The following is a 22,596-nucleotide window of genomic DNA, read 5'->3' as shown; positions in this document are numbered from 1 at the left end:
ATCTCTATCTATGGCTATGCTGAGCCTTAATAGCTTGAAGTTCTTGACTTCCAGCTGGCAGGGGAAAAGGGCTGATGGAGAGGTCCCACCCACTTCATAAAAGGAGGAGCAAGAGTGAAACACACAACACTCCCCACATTGATTGGCAGGAATTAGTCACATGGCCATGTGGATGCGAGGAGTGCTGGGAAATGTAGTTCCTGCTTGGGCAGCTGCTTCCCAGTGATAACTCCCTACTATGGAAGGGGGATCATAAATTTTAGTATGGAACCCCACATCTCTGCTCCATTTCCTTGGCCTTCTTGTTGAAAAAGTTATTTTAAAATATATAATATAAATTAATATATGAGAAATTTACCAAGATATAGCATTTATTCCTACATGCACTGATTTTCTCATTCAGTAATGTTTATTTGATAGTCTATCATGTGTATGGCCCTATGTATTCTAACACTGGGGCTACAATCATGAAAAAGACAATTCTGGTATTTCTACCCTCAAGAGCTAACTGTCTTGTTATACTTAGAGATAATAAATAAGTAGCCAGGCAGATAATCACATCTTAGGGAAACAAACAGGGCACTATGATACAGGTGGCTGGTGAGAGGCCTGCTTTGATTAGATAATCAGAGAAATACTCTCTGACAGTAGACATTTGATTCTAGACACAAAGTATGAGAAGGAGCTAACTCTACAATTAGCACAGCAGGAGAAACAATACATACAAAGGCCTTTAGGTGGAAAAGAGTTTGAAGGGCTTGTATGATTTTTTCTAAAGATTAGATTTATGTCTTTAAAATAATTACATTTATCACCTTGCAGATTGAAATGGAAATATTCCAAGGTATTTGGGCAATATGTCGACCGAATGATCAAACTTCACATCACCTGCAGTGGAATAAATTAGTAGTCTATGTCTGTGCCATGAGGTACTGAAGGCACACCATCAACTCCATAGTGTTCTTACAAAAATAAACATGAAAAGTTTTAACCTGAAACTAATCATGAGAAAACAATCAGTTAGCTCCTATCTGCAAGATATTCAACAACACCGTAGACCTGGACTCTTCAAATTGAGAGGAAAGACTTAAGACAGATAAATGCAATGCATGATCTTAGATGAAATCATGGATGAGACATACACACGGATGCCAACAGCAAAAGAAAACAACAGCTATGAAGGACTTTATTGAGACAGTTGTGGAAGTGTGACTACGATTATATATTAGATAATAGTATTGTATCAGTGTTAAATTTCCTGAGCGTGATAAAGGTGTTATGGTTACACAGGCTGCTCTTACATTAGGAAATATATGATGAAGAGTTCAGGGATAAAATGTGAACTTAGGTGACAGGTATATGGGTGTTTGTTGTATTTTTCTCACAAACTTTCTTTGTTTTTCAAAATTAAAAGTTGGGGAATAATTAGATTCCTGTTTTTAAAGAATTACTCAAGGTGCTCTGTGGAGAAGAAATTGAGGAGGGGGTGAGTGGGAATGCAAAAAACAGTCAGAGGGTTATCTCAGTCGTCCGGGAGAGAAATGCTGATGTTTTACCTTGGTTATTGCAGTGGGCATTAAGGGTAAAGTTGGAGGTGGCATAGATGGATTTAAATACATTTGGGATGTAGAACCAACAGCTTTTTCCTAGATTGAATGTGAGAAAATGAAAGTGAAAAAAGTAAAATAATGATGGGAGTGATGTAATACACAAAACACATGCTGGGGTGAATCTCAAATTTCACTGAGATATTTAACTGCTGAAACTAAGAGAAAAGCATGACTCACATACACAAGATTCACAATATCCAGAGGATACAATATACCAGCTGTGTCAGAAGAAGCGTGGCAGTTCTTAGTACTGAGAGATGCAAAGTTTTCCTCTGGGTTCTCATAACAAGGGTGACCGTGGTGTAAATATCATTCCTTCTTACATCCATACACTTCCAGTGACCACAGGAACAAACATTTAAATGACACAACTGGGCTTTGGCAAGTAGACATATTATCAGCAACAGGCATCTTCAAAATTCCTGCAGAAAGAAAACCTGCTGGGCCTGAAACTCTAAGCTTAATGCAATTCAAAGAGAATAAGCAGTTTTGTTCAGTTCAGGCCAACGTGTTACTTGGTATTTTATGCCAGAGCTGTTATTGCAATCACATGGAGGAGAAGATTCAATGTGAATGGTAAATTATAAGAAATGCCCACACTTCCTATTTCCTACATCTATTTTAGTTGGTGGCAATTACGATTTACTACGCAACACTCAAAATACAAATGGTGCTATGTTAAAGGAGATGGAAGTGACAGATTTGCAACCTCAAAGCGTGACTTCAAAATATTGGTGCCGGAAAGATTTCCAGTTCCGGGAGGCGGTAGAGACACAGCACGCGGGGCCTCCACAGGTGAGGGTGACGGTGGGAGAGAAGAGCTCGGAACCCGCTGGATGTGGAAGTGAAGCTGTGCAAGCGGGTGGGAGACGCCAGAGTGGGCAGATGGAGGAGGCCTTCGGTGCCAATCACACGATAGGATGGCACAGACAGTGAGCAGAGAGTGAGGAAATACTGCTAAGCAGGGAAACTGAGAGCATAAGGACGGGAGGAGAAGATCCAGAAGGAAAGCCAAGAACTTGAGCAGAATGAAGAAGCAGGGTTATGTGAGGAGAATGCCTGGGCATCCTCCATGCCCCCCCCCCAACCCGGCTCCAGGCTCCTCTGCCCTGATCTTGGCCAGGAGGCTGGATTCTGGGGACTGCACTGCATGGCGCTCCTGTGCCCTCTGCAGCCAATTGGTTTCATCTGATGGGAGCCACTTTGAGGAAATCAGAGGACCAGCAGAAGGAGAGGTTTGTTTCTTCCCTGACTCCTGCCTACCTGGTCTCAATACTCTCTCCATCCCCACTGACAGCCACAGCTGTCACCGGCTCCCACTGTTCTTACCCTCCAGAATGTGCTTGGTCATGGCACCCCATCTGTGCCAGCCCAGAGGGAGGGCATCATCCCTCATATTTTCCCCTCAACTCATGCTCACACCTTTGTAAGCAGTCACTTGATTAATGCTCAGGAAAATGCCATCTAGTTTTGCCTGGGATCCTGACTCACACGGGGTGTTGCAAGTACCCACGTCCAACTTCAGGGAGATTGATTAAGGACATAATGGGAACCACACTGAGTTACATGGCGAATAGTCTGGCTCTGAAGTAGGACACGTAAATGATGTCTCCACATTCCTAAAACAAGAAATGATGGATTCGTTAATCTTTCCGCGCTTGCATCATTCTTCAGCCCTTACGACGCTCATATTCTTTTGAACCAGTGTCTCTCGTGTTCCTGTCTTAAACCTAATCCCTGTCCACATTCAGGTCTTTATATCTGGATGCATAAGAACCTAGAGCTCTAGACAATTCAGAGCAATAAGGAAATTAGCTTGAGAAGACTTCCTTTCAGGATAGTTGCCTTTATCTGGGTGAGCATCAGAACCTCAGAGGTATGCATACTTCAGAATTAAGCTTCAAAGCTTCCTAATTTATGCCCCCACGCTGACTGCTCTTCAGTTCATCTGCCCTGGTTTTTGCATTAATAGCAGAGAGGAAAATTTGTTGAGAGTCATGTGCACATGTAACATAGCCGGGAGGATGCAGTATGTGTTATAGGTATCACAAGGACGGTAAGAATGCAAACTGAGATTCATACACAAAGGAAAACAAAGAGATGTTACACCTTATTCTAAATCATTAGAAGAGCTTCAGACTGTATTCTAGTCACTAGGATTATAATAATTACATTTTGAAAAGTCGCTTATGTGTAAAAATGGTCATGTGAAATTAAACACTCAGACACAAACGTACAGAAAGATACCTACCTCGCTCTCTGCCCTCATTCACCTCCACCCACACAAGCTTTCTGCTTCGTCTACGAAGTGCCTGTGATTGTCGCATTCAGTGTGACGCTGATACACAGAGCGCATCAGTGGAGTGCAGACAATGAGAAGGATCTCAGCTACAATACCTCAAATTAGAAGTTGCTCTTGAAAATCTGTCCCTGAAATAAAAGTAATCTGAGGACTATACTTGATTGAATTCAAGTGACACTGTTTAAGCACAAACGGCAGAAGTGAGGGACATTGGTACCTCTTAGACAAAATAGCAATGGCCAAGAATGGTTTGTTATTAAAACTACTCAAACTTCCTTTAAAAGGAAAGAAGTGCCTTTTGTTCTCTCTGCCCCTCTACTAGGAGCAATCTTTTTCCATCTGATATAAATTATGGTTCAAGTTTCATGAAACAAGGCTCTAGAAAGATAATCTTTTACACTGCCGGCACTGACATTATAAGTTTGCATCAAACTACGTACGGTGAGGATGGTTGTTATAGAATATTAGAGTCACATCTTACAAAGGAAAGTTTGGAAGAAATAAATGGAAGAACAGAACTACAGAATAATATGGGACTAATTCATGTCACTTATACATAGAGAAATATTGTTGGTGCAATTAGAACAAGATCACAGAGAAATAAACCAGGACAAGGAAGAGAACCCTAAAGGTTAGGAAGAAAAGGTATGTCAGATGAATGATGATATTACAGAAAAGATCAAGCTTAATCATACCATCTATAAAAGCTAAGTGACTAAAATTTAACCTTAACCAAAGTCATGGTTTAGCTCCTCTTTTTCCTTTGCAAAACTCTCTTCACCATCTCCCAATTGAGTGTTTCTATGCCTAATTCTACTCTGACAAATAAGCTTTGGAACATTAAAAAAATATGATGTACAGAAAATTAAATAATTTCTGAGACAAATATACCAAAAACTGGAGGCCGAGGCATCTTCCCTTGGAAAGAAAAAATTCCCTCATGACAAAGAAGATATTATGGAATCTTGTTTTAGTCATTCTTAGAAATTACAGCTGTACTTGTTAGAGCAAAATCTGGAAACCATAACATTTGAAGACAAAAAACTCAAAACTTTTAGGCAGGAGTGTGGGCCAAACACTTTGGTGGACAAAACGTAGCCTAATATAAATAGTCCAATCTAACTGGGGGAGTGGGGGTGAGAATGAGAACAATCAGAAAACACAGACTTTTAGAATTGCTTTCATGGGGAAAGATGCTGGAAGAATTCATCCTGAAAAAAATATACATAAAATACTAAGAAATGCTTCACTTACCACGAATGAGGAAGGTCTAATTCACAAAAATAATCACGTTCTACCACCCTTGAAAAAACAATTTGATTAAATATCTAAATGAGTTGACTCTAGAAACACCATGGGCATATTTTACCTGGACTTTATAAGAAAGCTTTTGATACTGTGCTATACACAGGGGTAATCTGTCAAATAATTATTAAACTTGGGAGGCATGCACGGCCCTTGGCCAGATAAGTACAGCCCTGTAAGCTGCATCAGATAAGGCAGCCAGCAAAGTGGCACAGAGCAATCCATTTGAGGAACCATTTGGTTCTCTCAATATTTTAATGAGGTAGGGGGGGAAAAAAGAAAAGGAAGAAAAAGAACAGGCAGTCAAGTCATTCCATTTGCAGATGATGAAATACGGGAGGCCATGTTGCAGAGGGAAAGCCACATCATTCATCTCAGCGGGAAGAACTCCGTCTTGGGCAGCGTTTTTCAGTCCTGTTGCACTGTACTCGGGCTTTCCAAGTCCTTCTTGATAGATTTGCTTTTTCTTTAATAATACATCGGGTTTGTGTAATACTTTTCTTCCTAAAAGCACCAAGTACTTTTCATGGATTTTATTTCATATATACTCATGAAAACCTGTGAGTTTAAAAAGGCCAGCTAAAGTTGCCTATTTCACAAGCAAGAAAGAGAGGTTCACAAAGGCCAACTGATAGGCCCATGGTCGCAGGGGACATGCTGTACGGAGTTAACCATTCATCTTCATCAGTGGGCACACTGAATGGCCTCAGAGGGGGCTAGAGACCCTGTCATTAGGTATTCTAGCACATCCATGGTAGAGAATGCTCTTCATGCTTCTTTAGGCTTCTAACTGGCCAGGAATTAGCAACCTATGACCCAAGGGCCAAATCTGGGCTGCGGCCTTTTTATGTATGGCCCACAAGTTAAAAATGATTTTTACATTTGCATGTGGTTGGAAAAATTCAAAAGGAGAGTAATATTCATGACATATGAAAACCATATGAAATTCAAATTTTAGTGTTCCATAAATAAAGTTTTACTGGAACACAGAAGTGTCCATTCATTTACTTTTGTGTCTGGCTGCTTTTGTGCTACAGAGCAGATCAGGGTAGTTGTCATAGATACCATATGGCCCATAAAGCCATATGTTTTTTTGTTTGTTTTTTTATTTTTTTTAATTTGTTTATTTATTTATTTATTGGCTGTGTTGGGTCTTCATTGCTGCGCGTGGGCTTTCTCTAGTTGCGGCCAGCAGGGGCTACTCTTCTTTGCGGTGCGCGGGCTTCTCCTTGCGGTGGCTTCTCTTGTTGCAGAGCATGGGCTCTAGGCGCGTGGGCTTCAGTAGTTGTGGCACGTGGGCTCAGTAGTTGTGTCTCATGGGCTCTAGAGCGCAGGCTCAGTAGTTGTGGTGCACGGGCTTTGTTGCTCCACGGCATGTGGGATCTTCCTGGACCAGGGCTCGAACCCGTGTCCCCTGCGTTGGCAGGCGGATTCTTAGCCACTGCGCCACCAGGGGAATCCCAAGCCATATGTCTTTATCTGGCCCTTTCCAGAAAATGTTTGCGGACTCACTGAGTTTCTTTCCTTCTTCCTTCCTTCCTTCCTCCATCTCTTCCTCCCTCCCTCCCTTCCTTCTTCCTTCCTTCTTTCTTTTAACAATGAACATTTCCTTCAAAAAGCAGTGGAGGCAGAATCTTGCCCTAGAGCTCGGTTTCAAAACAGTGAAACCAAGGAGTCAGAACTTATCTGTCTCTCTCTTAAACCAAAACAAACAGATGTGTGAGAACACATAGCAGTTGCTGCCATCTCCCTAAAGGTGAAGGACAGTTACTTCCCCAGGTATCTCCTTCCCTATTAGATTGTGAGCCCTTGTGACATACACATGCCTTACCTATCTTTCCACCCCCAGCCCCTGGCACTTAATAGGACTTAGTTCCTATTAATTTAATAAATGTTAATGGACTGAAAGAATGAATGACTTAAGTCCAACCGACATCTAGGACAGACGTAGAAGTCCCATACTCTCTGCCTCTTGTCCCATTTCCTGTCTATTGAAACAGCATCTTTGTCCTTTGCAGAGCTCCTTGAACTCACAGAGATTAATGGAAAAGAGTAAACACACAGCATCCTCTCCCTAAAAATACAAAACAAAGCAGGTATATAATTTTTTCTACTGGCAGAAATGAGACACACAGCCTGAAAGCGGTTGATGATATTTAGAAGCATTAGTAAATGAATTCTTATTAGTCAGCATTGGATAATTCCACAGAGACTGAGAAAAGAGAAAAAAAAGTTTAAAACAAGCCAATCAATAACTCTGTTCTGGAGGAAAATTGGGGCTGGTTTCAAACCTACCAAGTAATCATGCCCTTTTATAAATAAAGTTGGTGAGGTTTTTTTTTTCCAGGTATAGTTGCTCACCCTTCAATAGTTCAACAAAACCAGGCATGTTTTTGTCCACTGAATGTTACCAGGTTCTATATAGAAAGACAAAGTTCTGGAGACATGCCTCATTCTGCCTATGGAATGCGTATCTCTTGCTTTTACTTTACTCTGGCTCGCTCTTGAGTTCTTTCCTGCACGAAACCAAGGACCCTCACTTGGTGGCCCGTACCAGGAACTCGCCCAAGACCTGGGACATGACCGTCCTCTCGTGTCCCATTTCCCTGCAACCTCTTTTACTTCTGGCCTATCCAAAAAAAAAGGCCAAGTTCTTACATCAGCCTCCATAATTCAGGAGAAAGTGTTAGGATACATTGACATAAACCAGATATAACCTTTGCTCTAGTATCCTCCTGTCTGCTAAGGATCTTTTGCACACTTAGTGTCAACCAAACCCCAAAGGCAAAAATGCCAGTGGAGGTGAGAATCAGTCCTCTGCTCAGCTCAGCTGCATTTCTCATGGATTAGCGGATCCGTGAGATATAAAAGGAACAAGAATTGATCCTATCCTTTATGGTGATGGCTTTGCTGCTGCAGCAAAGAAGAAGATAAATTGTGACTTCAGACTATGATTAACCTCAAATGACCTGTTTCAGTCAGTGCCCGGGCAAGCAAAGAAAGCCTGCCCAGATGAAAGTGTGAGGAGACAATTTATAGAGTGTGAAGGCACTCTTTACAGAGCAGCAGTAAGGGACCCTCCAGGGGACGTTGAGGCACCCAGAGACTAGCAACAAGCAGAAGCTATTACCATCTCAAGACCTGAGGAGGGAGGGGAGGGAATAGTCCTAGAGGATTCTAGTAAGCGCTGGAGCCATAGAGAAGAGCCACCTCACAGAAGCTGTCGTGGAGGTATGGAGGCATTGTCAGAACCACAGAATAAAGCAGAGAGAAAGCAGTGGGGGAAATGCCCTCTCCTCTCTCTTCTCCTGCCCTTTGATCTCCTGCCAGAGCTTCCCATTGGCTGATTCCAACCAGAAGCCAGAGGTCAAGGGAGTCTGGCCAATGCCATTAGTAGAGGTCATAGAAGTCTTCCCTCTCTCCCCAGCCTGGGCAAATATCAGTGCAGGTAAACGGGTGGACCAGGGTGGGCTCCTGGAAAATGACCAGCAGATGAGCCACAGTATGAATCTGTTGTCCATATCCTCCCTGTCTCCTGTATCCAACCAACCACATACCTCTCTCTAACTCTCTTCTGCAGGCTTCTATGCTTTCCAAGTAAAAGAGAACAAATTCATAAGCAACTGAATTTGCTAAGCCATCAGGCAAGTACAGGAGTATAATTAGCCAACCATCAGAAACCGACTTGCCTGAAATGCTGGAAACAATAATTAATTCCCTACCTTCTCCCAAGGGTGCCACAAGGATGTCTCTTGGGTGATAGAAATAATATTTTAAATCTTTTAAGATTTTACTGGCATTTAGAAATTTTAAATAACTTATTTTCCTCTAATATATAACACTCTCTTCTTGATTGCCTCTTTAGTATGCTTTGTTACAGCCAAGCCCATAGGGTGACAGGTTCACTTCATTAGGAAGCCTCAGGGTTCTGGAAGATAAACACTGCGCGAGGTAGTGAAGTACATGCTGGACTTGCAAACAGAACCCAGAGGTTTGGGTCCTTGATCCTTCACTTTTAGTGCTTGAGTAATCTTGATCTTATGCCAGGCTCTTAACCTCTCTAGGCTTCAGTTTTATCATTTGTAAAATGATGGAGTTGAACTGCATGAAGTCTAAGGTTCCTTTTATCTCTGAGATTCTGTGACTCTGTGCTTCTACTTACACTCAACCAACTGAAAGTGTTGCATTGCAGAAAGAATATATTACAGACTTAATAGTGCCCAGTATGGGACGTGGAGGGAGAGAATCAATACCACTAACATAGGACAGGAGATGAAAAGTGAGTGCAGAGGGCGGTCAATCAAGGGCTAATGCACGCCAGGCTTGTTGGCCAAGGCCAAAGACCAAAAGAAAAATGAGGAATGTGGAGGGGAGGGCTAGGCGTCAGTATCAAGATAAGGCTCCCTTTAGGAATAGCTGCTGGTGGAATAATTTATAAATCATGGCAACTTTTAGTTTTTATTGTTTGGAATATTACAGGTTTGTCTGTTACTGCTAGCTGTTAACTAGACATTGGTATATTGTTCCCTAGGCCCTGAGTATGGTTCTGATACTCAGTATCTAAGTAAAACAGGCTTGGCCCATCACACAGGCCAGCCACAGCCAAGAATTCTGAACTGTGGAGTGTGAACATAGTTGTGTGGTTTGTTTGGATCTGGTTTCTCCTGCATCCCCCTGCAGCAACTATGAGGACTATTAACAGGAATTATGTACTAGGGAGTGCCTAGTGAATTTACTAATAGGGAAACCACCTTTGCGTGACTCAAGAATGATACTGTCTACTGTTGACACTGTTACGTATTGCATACATGCCAAGATGGTACTGGACAATATATTAGAAAAGAATTATTATCCTGATTGTCCTAGTAATTTATTCTTTCTCCTTCTGTGATTGGGTACTACACAAATATTTTAATGCAATGATAAGGAGCCTCTCCAACCATTTAAAATAAAATAACAATAAAGATATCAATTGTTCATACTATCTGAATGCCGTCTGCCCCTGTGCATACAGCTAAAAGTTTTTTCCTCTCTCTGTTAAGTGGCACAATTCAGGGGGACATCCTGGTACCCAGGCAGGTGACTGAGTTCTCTAGCCTGATGTGTAGAGAGCAGTGGGCAGCTGGGGGTTAGTGGGTTACCAGCAGACTTGGATAGTAAGCTCTGACAGTCTCTACTCCTAGACATTGTTCTCTTAACAAACCTCTGCACTAGGGACAAGATTGCTATATATTCTGTTTCTTTACCTACATTGTAAATGAAGATACTACTCAATAAAGAATCCAGTAGTAATCCTTGAAAGAGGGAAAAATAAGTAGCTAGTATTTTTCACGGCTGCAGAAAAGAACAGAGAACATTTCCCAGATCACAGAATGCAGTTTAACCCCAAGCACTTGGCCTTCTCCTGGCCATCCCCCAAGAGTGTGGCCTTGAGTTGTTATCAACACAGATACATCAATGCCTAATTTTCTTCTGAGGCTTCCCCCATGCTTCATGAAGGGCCATTCAAATTTCTTTGAAGATGCATAAGGAAACATTGCTTAATTCTAGCCCCTTTTCCTCAGTGATGATTTTTCCTCCCTTTGAATTTGTTCATTGAGAAATCAGGTCAGAAACAGCACACAAACCTCATAATACTCTTTGTTATAAGATGTACGTGATATTGTTTTATTTAGTTCTGAAATCTTTGCCCAGGGCTGAAAGTACCTTCTTGATAATTTAGTCTTCCAGATGACTCAGATTCATTATAACACCAGCTTGGCCTTAAACCTGAGCTGGTTCTGCTTTGAACTGAGAATTGTGGCTTTTCAATTCATAACCTTGGGAACAGACATCATTTACAAAAGCCCACAGCAAGGTATTATTTTGTTTTGTTTCAAAGGCTAAACATCAGCTTTTACCTACCAGACTTTCAAATTTTTCTAGAGATCCCAAATAATAAAACAATCTCTACAGCTAAATGAGTTCAGAGAAGTTTTGTTTTTTAAAAATTGGAATAAAATATCTCTTCTCTCTTTGGGGAGCATAAGCGAAGTCTTCTGATAGCGACAGTCTTGAGCAATCAGCTGTGTGCCTGTATTCAAAGTATTTGTCAGCTGATAATGAAAGCCAGTCGTATTCATTTATGTTTATACTTTATACATATTTCTCTGGTGCTTTTGTTCTGAATTTATGGAAGGCCTTTACATATTTTAGCTAATCCTAACACTATCCATATGAGATATGTGGATAAAGATTAAGATGATGGGGAAGCAGCCTCTCTGCTTGTAACCACATAACCATAGGCAAAACCAGGAGGAAGGGATGAGAGAGAGAGAGAGATAGAGAGAGAGAAGGGGAGGGGAGGGGAGGGGAGGGGAGGGGAGGGGAGGGGAGGGGAGGGGAGGGAGTTTCCTACCAGTCTAAATCCTTACTGAAAATTTTCCCCATCTCTATCTCCTTATTTTCCTTTCCTCTTGCTACTTATTCCAATACTTAGTCTGTCAAAATTGTTTTCTTCCTCCCTGGCTTTGTCCAAAGACCACTTCCTTCCCAAGTCTGTTCTCAATACTGCCCTCCCACTTAAGAAATGATCCCTTCTCTCCATAAAGTCCCATAGAACTTGACTTTTACCTTTGTAACAAAACCTATCATATTCTATTTTGTGCAATGCTTATTTGTGTTTTGTTTTACCTTGACTACAGGCCATAAGTTCCTGGGGGGCAAACTTACATAATTCAGAGCACTTAGTGTAGGGTCTGGTCCATAACAGAAACTAAATATCTATGTGTTAAGTGAATCAAAGGAAATTTTGATTCCCAAATTTATGTTTCCCTGCAGGAGAATCTGCAAACCGAACCTTTTCTTAATCTTCCCTTCCCTTATCCAATCAGTTGTCAATTTTCAGTCTTCCTTTCTAATACTTCTTGAATCTATCATCCATTCTCTGCCATCGACCACGTCAGTTTGGTTCACCTGGGGTAGCTTTCTGCCTCTATCTCCTTCTACCCCTCACCCTGCCCTCTACCCCTTCCTTTCTACTCACTGCTTCAACTCTTCTTCACGTACAGTCTTCTGTGTAAAATAAAAAACAAACAAGCAAATACACTCAAAGTCAATATCCAGTGTCCATCATCACCCACTGTATTACAAAGTCCTCTGACATATGGCAGCCTTATTTCCCAGTATTGGCTGACATAAAACCTATATACTAGCCTAACTGGACTTTTCGCTGGTTCTGGAAGTTTCCTAATCCCTTATATCCATGTCCTTTTACTCATGCTATTCAGTCTACCTAGAATGACCACACCTTTAGACTGCCATCTGCAGCTATTTTAATTTCACTTGTCTTTTTAGCCTTAGCTCAAAGATATAAGCTTCCATTAAATCTTTCCTTATTTTTCTCTGCATCCCTAAATGAGATGAGCTCTCCTTTGTTGGGAATTTCTCTGTCTCTACATCATTTGAATTATTTGCTAATCAGGAATTATGTTCGATTCATTTTGGTATAACCTACAGTACCTGGCAGAATGCCTTGCACATAATAGGTTTCAATACATATTTGAATTGAGTCTCTTAAAAGTCATTCACACTTATCCATAAAGGGCAAAAGACTCTATTTGGGACTTCTCTAATTCTCAACATCATCTTTCAATTCCACTTCATTTCTCACTCTCAGTATTTAAATGTCATTTTGCAGTTCCCCAAAGAAAATGAACTTCCACTTTTGTTCCTTTGCTCTATATCATCACCTTCTTTTGCAGCCATTTAAAAATTTTCTTTCCCTTCTACTCTTTCCTTCAGTTTTCCCCACAGCTCTGAGCAAACCAGTGTATCACTCTAGAACATTGGGCATCAGTTCAGGTGAGATTTCTTTCATTTCCATTAGTCAATGATTTAACAAGTTACATAACTTGAGAATCCAAGTTATTACAAACTTAACACTTGTGTTCCCATTAGTCTTTCTTATTTTTAACTCCATTGTACTAAAGGGGTCTAGAGGTCTTTGGAACCCTGGGAAGGGAGAATTCAGGATTCACTAGTCAGTGAAGCCTCCAACCTGGAAGGGATCCAAGCCAAGAGTGGAGATCAGGATGTGTTTCTAGCTGACAGCAGAATTGCAGACTGGGAAACTCCATTGTCTGGATGTTCAAGGGAAGGCATGCTACCCTGTCTCCTTGTTTCCAGCATGCCTTTGGGGCATGTTTCATATTTTTATCAATTTTGCAATAGCAATGTTGCCAGTTCCCAAGATACCTTGGGGGATTGTATATCAATGTAATGTCCCAGGAATATGATTAAATGAAACTTAATTTTGAAAAACTGTGTATTGCAAAATTTAACTTTTGCCTAGTCTTCAGTTCTGGAAGATGACAGAGGAATAAGCAAAGTGTGTGGCAGAGGCAAAAAAGTTAATGCTGATTCCCAAGGAAATCTTTTGAAATGAGTAAGGAAATGAGAGGAGCAACAGTGATTTGAGCCCCATTCATCCAGAGAAAATACATGGCAGAAACTAGGATAACAAAATGAAAATAAAAACAACAAAATAAAAATAGAACACGCAAGTAGAATATTTACCAGGTGATAAAAATAGATAGTTGAAGAAGGAATAGGAGATGTCTCCATTGCTGTCAGTCATTATGTCTTATAAATGTTTATTTTATATAATAAAATACATGGTTATCTTATAGCATTATTATTAATCAAATTAACCTGCTCTCAGGAATCCCTTATGAGTCCTGAGTAGTAACACTGGTAAGTAAGTCTCTTAGCAGTAACGTAGGTGGCAAGCAATCTCTCCTTTCTTCATGCCTCTCTCCCATTACTAATCTGTTGGGTATGCAATTAGTGTACAGGAGAACGACACAGCCAGGAGACCGGAAACTGCATTTCCTTTGATATACCGTCATGTCCCCTGTGCTTCAGTTGCTCTGCCACAGGAACTTTCGTTTCTTTCTTCCATGAAACATATCGTTACATATGTTTCATAAATCCTCTTACAGTCCTTACAAAGCAAATAGGGGACACATTTGTTTCTCCTACCTGGATGGATAGGCTGACGGAGGCACTGCAGGTTAGAGGTGGAGAGCTATTTGTGATGTCAAACAGACCTGGCTTTGAGGCTTCCATTGTGTCAGACTAGCCATGAGACCTTGAGCAAGCTTGACTTTTTTCATTCTGGACATGAAAATATACTTAGTGTCTATCTGAAAAGATTGTTGTGAAGAATAGATATCATATATATGAGAATATATATCTACACACATAAGCATGCATACACACAGGCACAAACATCCACTGCACATGTACGCTTTGTGTAACAGCCCACACACTGTAAGCATTCATTAAGTGTGGCTAGTATTTTTATTATCATGAAGCAATTAATTGTTCTTAGTTTTTCAATAATGTAACCGTACTGTCCAATATACCCTTCTAGATGCCTGGAGTTAACTACTAGGCTTCAGCACCCTCTAGCCTGGCTCGGAAGACTGGACCATGATCTACTTCAGCCTTTCACGAATTCTAGATGTGTTTGTGTGTATTGTGGCCAAGCTGTCATAATGAAGATATAGGGCATCCTTGTTCTTGACGTTATATTTAAATACAAAGCGTTTAGCAATCAGGCCATTTTCTTATCTTTTGTTTCAATGGAAGAAATCAAAACATGCAGTGCCTGGCATGTAATAAGCTCTCAGTAAATATCATCACCATCTCATTTGATGGCCTGAGCTCTAAACATCCAATCCTGAAGAAAGAGCAGACACAGAAACAGATAGACTTGATTTTTTCAATTATAGCTGCTATTACCACAACTACACTATTACCATATTTTTAACCCCCTTTTCTTGAAATAATTTAAAATTTACAGAAGAGTCACAAGAATAATACAAAGAATATTTCAATTTACCCTTCATCCAGATTCATCAGTTGCTATCATTTCACCTCTCTCTCTCTCTCTCTCTCTCTCTCTCTATATATATATATATATATATATATATATGCTTTGGCATATTTTTCTTAAGAACAAAGACATTCTCAGTATAATCATCAAATGCAGAACCAGCATAATACTGTTTCCTATAGACTGTCTATATTAAAATTTACCACTTATCCCTAAATATATCACTATAGTATTTATATTCCCTGATTCAGTATCCAAGCTAGGCTTATGTGTCACATTTAGTTTCCTGTCTCATTTGCCTCCTAACTAGGGTTTACCTCCTTGTTCTAGGAGCTTCTTAAGAGAGTAGTGCAAAAATCAGTGAAGACAAAACTTTTCTTTCTAATGAGAAGCAAAATATCTTTATAAAATATAATAGCTTTTTATAAGAAATATTATTGATTCTACCAAAAATCCAAAAAACAAAAAAAATCAGAAGGGCTTTATTCTTACCTCTGTGCTTACTTTCACCAAGGTTACCCAGTAAAGTCTTTTACCATGAAAAAGCCACAAGGCTGATCCTGCTTTGATTTGACCTGTTTTCCAGGATAATTTGAATATAAATCAAGTCCCTACTAAGTGCCAGTATGAGTTCTGGTTCTCATCCTGAAATGGTTAAAAGATCTGGGCAGAACTACATATTGTATAATTCCATTTATAGGAAGTAAAGCAGATTAGAAGTTGCCTGAGGCTGTGATGTGGGAACTGGTACTATTTGAAAACAGGCATGGGGGATCTTTTGGAGGATAAAAAGGTTTAAAAATTGGATTATAAAGAGGGTTGTGCAACTCTACATTTACTAAAAATCTTTGGATTGTATGATTAAAATAGGTAAGTTTTATGCTACGTAATTTATACCTCTAAAAATCTATTGGAAGGAATGAAGGAAGGAAGGGAGGGAGGGAGGGAAGCGAAGGAAGGACTCAGAAAAAAAAAAAAAAACCTGCCCAGAGAAATCTTAGCCATAGAACAATTTAGGCAAATATCAGGGAGTTGGGCCTTCCAGATAAAGGCAATAGATAACATCAGTTTTCTGTGTCTGCTTTCTTACCTGTGGCCTGTTTTGAGTGATGAGCAAAGCTTGCGAGTTATCTAACCTGTGTGGTACCTAGAAAACGTTTCTTCTTTGGCAAGTGGAAGAGAGATCCTGTACTATTTCTTTCCCTCTGTAAAAAATCCTACCTGAATTTGTGAGTACAGGCTCATGAAACCATGATAAACATTAAAGAGAAGTGGTCTCCACACATGTTTTGAAACTTTTGAAGAAAAAGAGAGCTAACAGAAGTTGCCAAACTTGTCTTTCTGACAAGTGTCTCTTTGTACAAAAATGGTTCAAGGAAACACGTCTGCATCCATATCAGCATTTAAACACGTGGTATGCTGGGAAAAAGAGCATCACGCAAATTTCATTGCAGAAAAAAATGTAAATGTTGAGGATTTTTATGCATCAGTGACCTCAAAATTATTTTGGCTATTTAATTATTTTTAATAAAATGAGGTAAGCTCTCTAAGCATCCCTTCTGTGGCCTCAATACCCACCTTCTGTAAAAAGCGTGAAGAAAACTTCAGTGGAGCAACAAGGCTGTAACACTGGGGGAAATGACTGATTTCACTTGAACACCAACAACAACAAAAAATGTTTAAAAACAGTTTCACGGCTCGACTTTCTCCTTTTTTTTTCTCTTATAGTTGGAATGTATTTTATCGTCTGTCAGTTTTGCCCTATGATATGTCCTCTTAAATTGGATCTGTAAGCCCTTCATAAAGTTTAATAAATCTTCAGCATTTCACCCTAAGGAAATTATATTAAAAACCTTCAAATGTGAAGTTGGGCCTGCAGACACACAGCGCTGGGAATTTTATCACCATAATCAGCGTGTAATGAAAGCCTCTGTCGCTGTTCCTTCCCAATCATAATCTGCCTGTCTTTATGAAAAAAGGGGGGTTTGTCTGGGTTCATCTGCAAGCTTTAATTGGAAGATGTCTTCATTTCATTCCAGCCTACTGGGATAATAACTCAGCCCCGTGTTTAAACACAGGCCCTTGCCGCTGATATTTTTTCATTTAGTAAAGCATGTCTCTTTAAATGATTTAGCAAATCATCATGAATGCCAAGCGAGGGTGATTGGCAGCTCATTGCTGGTGCACCATTTGCATGACATTTGTTCTTCAGCTAAGAAAGCTGCCGCAGGTAAACAAGCAGGCCCTGTACTGACTCCCTTTGAGTCCCTTCCTGTTTATTTTCTCATAATCAAATGACATTTATGGAGAGGCAAATGCAGCTGCACATATATGAGGGAAATGCAATCAGTCTAAACATGATGACTTCATTGAGGTGATATTTTGATTAGAGAAAGGATATTTTTATGACATGAGGGCTTTTTTATTGAGAAATCTGGCAAATTCCCTTTTGTGTAACTAACACTTTATATTTTATCTATATTTTAATGTAAAGCCTGGACTCAAATAATTGGTTGACTCGGCATTCCCTTATGAGTGTTTCATTAAAAGATGGGAAAGCATCAAGCAGGAGACACAAGACAACTTTCTTTGTCTAATGCAGAAGAAATTAGCCTTTTCTTCCCTCAAAGGAAAAAAAGAAAGACAGAAAACAAAGCAATGTGATATAAAGCTATTTTATGCCATCAATGAATGTAGCTTTTCCTAAAGGAGATTTCAGCTGGGATGTTATTTTACAGTGGAACATTTTATGCATATTTTCTAGCTCATTGTCCTACCAAGGACAAATCAGGGTTGTTTTTCCCCCTTTCCTTTAAAAAAAATTGAATAGTAACATAGTATCTCTCTAGTTAATGTGGTCGAGGAGGGTACGAGAGAGCAAGCTGCTGGTTAGCAGGCTTGCAAGAAATGCAGGAGTCCATAGGACTTGCTGAAAGAGATACTTCTTCATTTCTGGAAAATGTTTCCCCTGCAGTATGAGCAGATATAATCTTTCAAAAGTTCCTCAGTTTTGGACTTCCCTGGTGGCGCAGTGGTTAAGAATCCGCCTGCCAGTGCAGGGCACACGGGTTCAAGCCCTGGTCTGGGAAGATCCCACATGCCTCAGAGCAACGAAGCCCGTGCGCCACAACTACTGAGCCTGCGCTCTAGAGCCCGCGAGCCACAACTACTGAAGCCCGTGCGCCTAGAGCCCGTGCTCCGCAACAAGAGAAGCCACCGCAATGAGAAGCCCGTGCACCGCAACAAAGAGTAGCCCCCGCTCTCCGCAACTAGAGAAAAGCCCGCGCGCAGCAACGAAGACCCAGTGCAGACAAAAAAAAAAAAAAAAGTTCCTCAGCTTCTCCTAGGGTTGGAGGCATTTCAACTCTGTGATAAGGATGCATTTTCTCAATCAGCTGCCAGATCCCTTCTAAGGAGTGCCTCAGACCATCAGAAACTACCTGATTCTTGATGAGCTAAAATAATCACTCTAAGAAAAGTATTGTCTTTTTCCATCACTTCTATGTGAAGAGAAGAATGGAGAAATATGCTTATTTTAAGGATGAGAAAGTAATTTCTAAGCAACCCCAATTTTTTTTTTTTTTTTTTTTTTTTTTTTGTCACTGTGAATTTGCGTTCTCTTCTGGATAGATAGGATCCCTCCTGTGCTTTTTTTCTTTCACCTATGAGTCTTAAATGGCAAGGAATGATTCATCTAACCCACAAGTCCTTGATTGCCCCCCAGGCCGTCTTGATGAAAAAGACACAATGCTTACAGCCGGAGACTCTGGCTATTCTGGGGCTGGCTGAGAGAGCAAGCCTTAAGGAGCCCAAGAAGTGAAAAGAGAAAAACTAGTGACAAGTTTGAGAAGGAGATAGAGCCGGAATGAAAGAAAAGGTCTAACATGCCTGTAGTCCCTACTGGTCTTTTTTGTTATCCTTGAACACAGAGGAAGTACTCTTTTCAGCAACATCCTCCAACCTGAAGTTCAGTGATCTTAAGTAATAACAACACCATTTATATGGTTCTTTATACCTTCTAGAATGTTATGTCATTTGATATAATAGTGTGTAGCATAAGCTCTATATTAAGAGGGTGCTGAGTGTTCACTGACTGAAGAAGCTTTAGCAAGAACTTGGTTCTTTCAAGACAGATGAAAGAGAGAAATTACTTTTCCATCAACAGAGTACTGTAGTTCAGAATGGGGCACTGTCCCATGGAATTATTCTTGTTCTTCTTGGACTGTATTTGTGGGTAGTCTGGGAGAGGTTCCCAACCCTCTCCTTACTGAAGATAACTCATGATTTAAAATGTCTTTTTATTCCTTTGTTTATTTGTTTTACTCTAAAATTCAAGAAATCTAAATACTTTGCAAGAAATCTGACTCAGATTAGGTAATAGAAATAATTTAAGAATTGTAAGATGTGGACTGCTGTCAGAGAAGGAGGAAGGGAAGTTATCCTGAGGGCTTTCTAAGCAATTTGTAGACAATGCTGTTGGAGGATAATTCTGACACAATTTGCATAGTAAAGGAAACCCCTTAGGGAGACTGTAGACTCCTAATGAGCCTGTGACCAAATGGAATCGGATTGAAGAGAGGGCTTGTGGCTCATGCATCCTCCAACATGGCAAGATTGCGTTAAGTGCCCTTGTGTCTAGCCTTGGAATTCCACACTTAATTTGTCACAGCGTTTATCATACGATTGAATAACTGCCTATTTCATGGTCTGTGTCCCTTAGAAATTATAAGGAATTGGCTCATGTGATTATGAAGGCTGGAAAGTCCAAAATCTGCAGAGTGGGCCAGTAGGCTGGAGACCTAGGAGAGCTCATATTGCAGATGAAGTCTAGGTCATCTACTGGAGAATCCTCTCTTGCTTTTGGGAGGCTGGTCTTTTTGTTCTACTCAGGTCTTCTAAAGATTGGATGAGGCCCACCTACATCACAGAGAGCAATCTTCTTTACTCAAAGTCCACCAATTTAAATGTTAATCTCATCCAAAAGCACCCTCAAAGAAACATCCAGAATGTTTGACCAAATACCTGGGCACACCGTGGCCCAGTCAAGTTGACACATAAAATTAACTATCACATTTTTCTAAAGTTATCTTTGCTAGGAGGAAACAAATAAAAGAGAGAGGGAGAGGGAGAGGGGGAGAGAGAGAGAGAGAAAGAGAGAGAGAGAGGAAAAATAGTACTATAATCATCATAATCATTATTTGGGATTTGAGCTGAGCTGCCACCACAGGAGTGACTCAGCTACAAGAAGGACCTACCCAGGACCAGGGTACCTAATGTTCCAACTGAGGAGATTCCAGTCAGCTCTGTCCAAAGAAGTTTTTCTCTGTTCCCATAGGGATTGGTGATTATCATATGAACATGACATTCTCTTCTAATGATGCTTCAGACAGAGAAATTGGCATTCAGAAGAAGCCTATTACTTCTCCCAGTGAAAGTGGAAATATTTTCAGATTCCTAAGATCCTGTAGCAGAGCGATAAATAATAGTTTAACTTTAGCACCTTGAAAAGAAATTAGTACTAACACTGAGTCTCTAATAGAATTGACTTCATTTTCTTCCACGTTAGAAGGTGGTAAACACAACTACAGGTGAGGTTTTTAGTTTCCTCAACTGATTTTTTAGGCCATATCCCAAGAATTTGAGGCAGGGGTTGATCCTCTTTTCCCATCACTGCTAAGACACTCAGTTATATTTAACATTCTGGATTGGTCAAAATTCAACCTAAAATGAACCATGAAGATCTCTTTTGCATCAAGTATGTCCAGATCATTAAAAACTTAGAGTTTTATCAAAGATAGAGACCATTTGGTCATTTTTATTTCCCTATGCTGAAAGTAAATTTTTTCTTTCTCATCCATATCCTCAAGCTGGAAGTAAAATTTTGACTTAGTTGAATTCATTTTTTATTTTCATACTTTTTACATACAAGATGGTATGGTCTAACATGGAACTGAATTACATTTATTTTGCATATCTTTCCCACTACTTTCTGTATTTATATCGTGCCTGCCTTTTTAAAGGCAAAAATCAGAATGAGGCAAACCATGTGGCATGATGGAAAAATCAACTTCAGTTCTAAGCTCCTTTTAAATGTGTGAGTCTAGGTATAGCAACCAGAGAAGACGAGATTTCAGAAAGTACATGACACTCATGAATTGAAAGCCTAAATTTTCGGTAGTACGGCTCTGAAAGTGAAAACTTGACATTGGCTCATACATACACTTGCCAGCATAAAATCTGTGCCTGCACACAGACAATAAACCGCCCTTTGCAATGAGCACGAACATGCAGGCTCATGGTCCATGCACATAAATACAGAGATGAGAGGCAGAGAAGAGCTAACCGTACATCCCGTTGCCTGCTCCCACCAATTTCTAAACCCACCAATACTGGATTTTACTCAGCTATTGCAGATGCATATTTTAATACAAATAAGACATTTGCCTCTTTCTCTTTCTCTGTTCTTCTTGGAAAGAGAGAGGATTTTCTCCCGTAAATATCTCTAAATTCAGTCAAACAAATTTTTCTTTAAGAATGACAGTAAAGCAGTGTAGCGCATGGAGTAAAAATCCTAATACATCATCCAAATGTCTTTCCCCCGGAAGTATTCTGAGATTCTTTTGATACAGGACAAGTAAAATTTCTTCCTGCCTCCCTAGTAAAAGAATTAAGGATCAGTTTTAGAACCTTCTAACCATTGTTTTCTGGAAAGCAGATTTAAGGAGCTTATCCTCTAGTGACTTAATCCTATGAGATAATTGTAAAAGGGAGATTGTCATGTCAGATATGAAAGGAGTATTGGTAGGTTTACTGAAGAAGAATTCTATCCTGTGTTTATGTTTGTACTTCTTGTGCAGATTCCTTTGCAACATGGGTGAATATAGGTTTTTACATTAAAAATAAAAAAAATTTTATCATCTCTCCATTTTTCATGTCAGACAGGTTCCTTTTGAAATAAAGTAGGTGGAGCTCTATGAAATGTACCTTTTGTTGCCTGTCTTCAGAGATTACATAGTTTGATTAATAATTAATATCAGTTATTCTCTTGCACCTCTAAAATCACGAGTCAGTTTGCTAAGGAATTTAAACTATTAAATTAAAATTAACAAAGTTTTTTCAAGATTCATATATACAGAAAAAATGAAGTTCTGGTCAAAATGATTGCAGTAAACAAGGGAATAATGAGTCAATGTCATCAATCAGTTAGAAAGTCAGCTTATCATTTTCTGAGCGTCAGAGAGCAAATGACCCTACATGGAAGAGGAGAAGGAACCTTTTCTCCATCCCTTTCCCATTAAAAAAAAAAAAAAAATGAGAGAGAGAGAGAGAATGGGAAGCCAAACTGGCAAGTGCAGGATGAAAACTCATCTGCTTGGCATGTTCAGTGTTGTTTTTCATGCTTTTCTCTCTGTCCAGAGGCAAACATAAGCCAAGAACTTCATCTTGCCTTTTCTTTCAGTAGATCTGGCATGTTTCCTGGTTTTTAGGTGCCTTCCTAA

This window comes from Balaenoptera physalus (assembly GCF_965194825.1).
Source record: "Balaenoptera physalus genome assembly, chromosome: 7".
NCBI lineage: Eukaryota > Metazoa > Chordata > Mammalia > Artiodactyla > Balaenopteridae > Balaenoptera > Balaenoptera physalus.
This window is presented reverse-complemented; position numbering follows the sequence as displayed.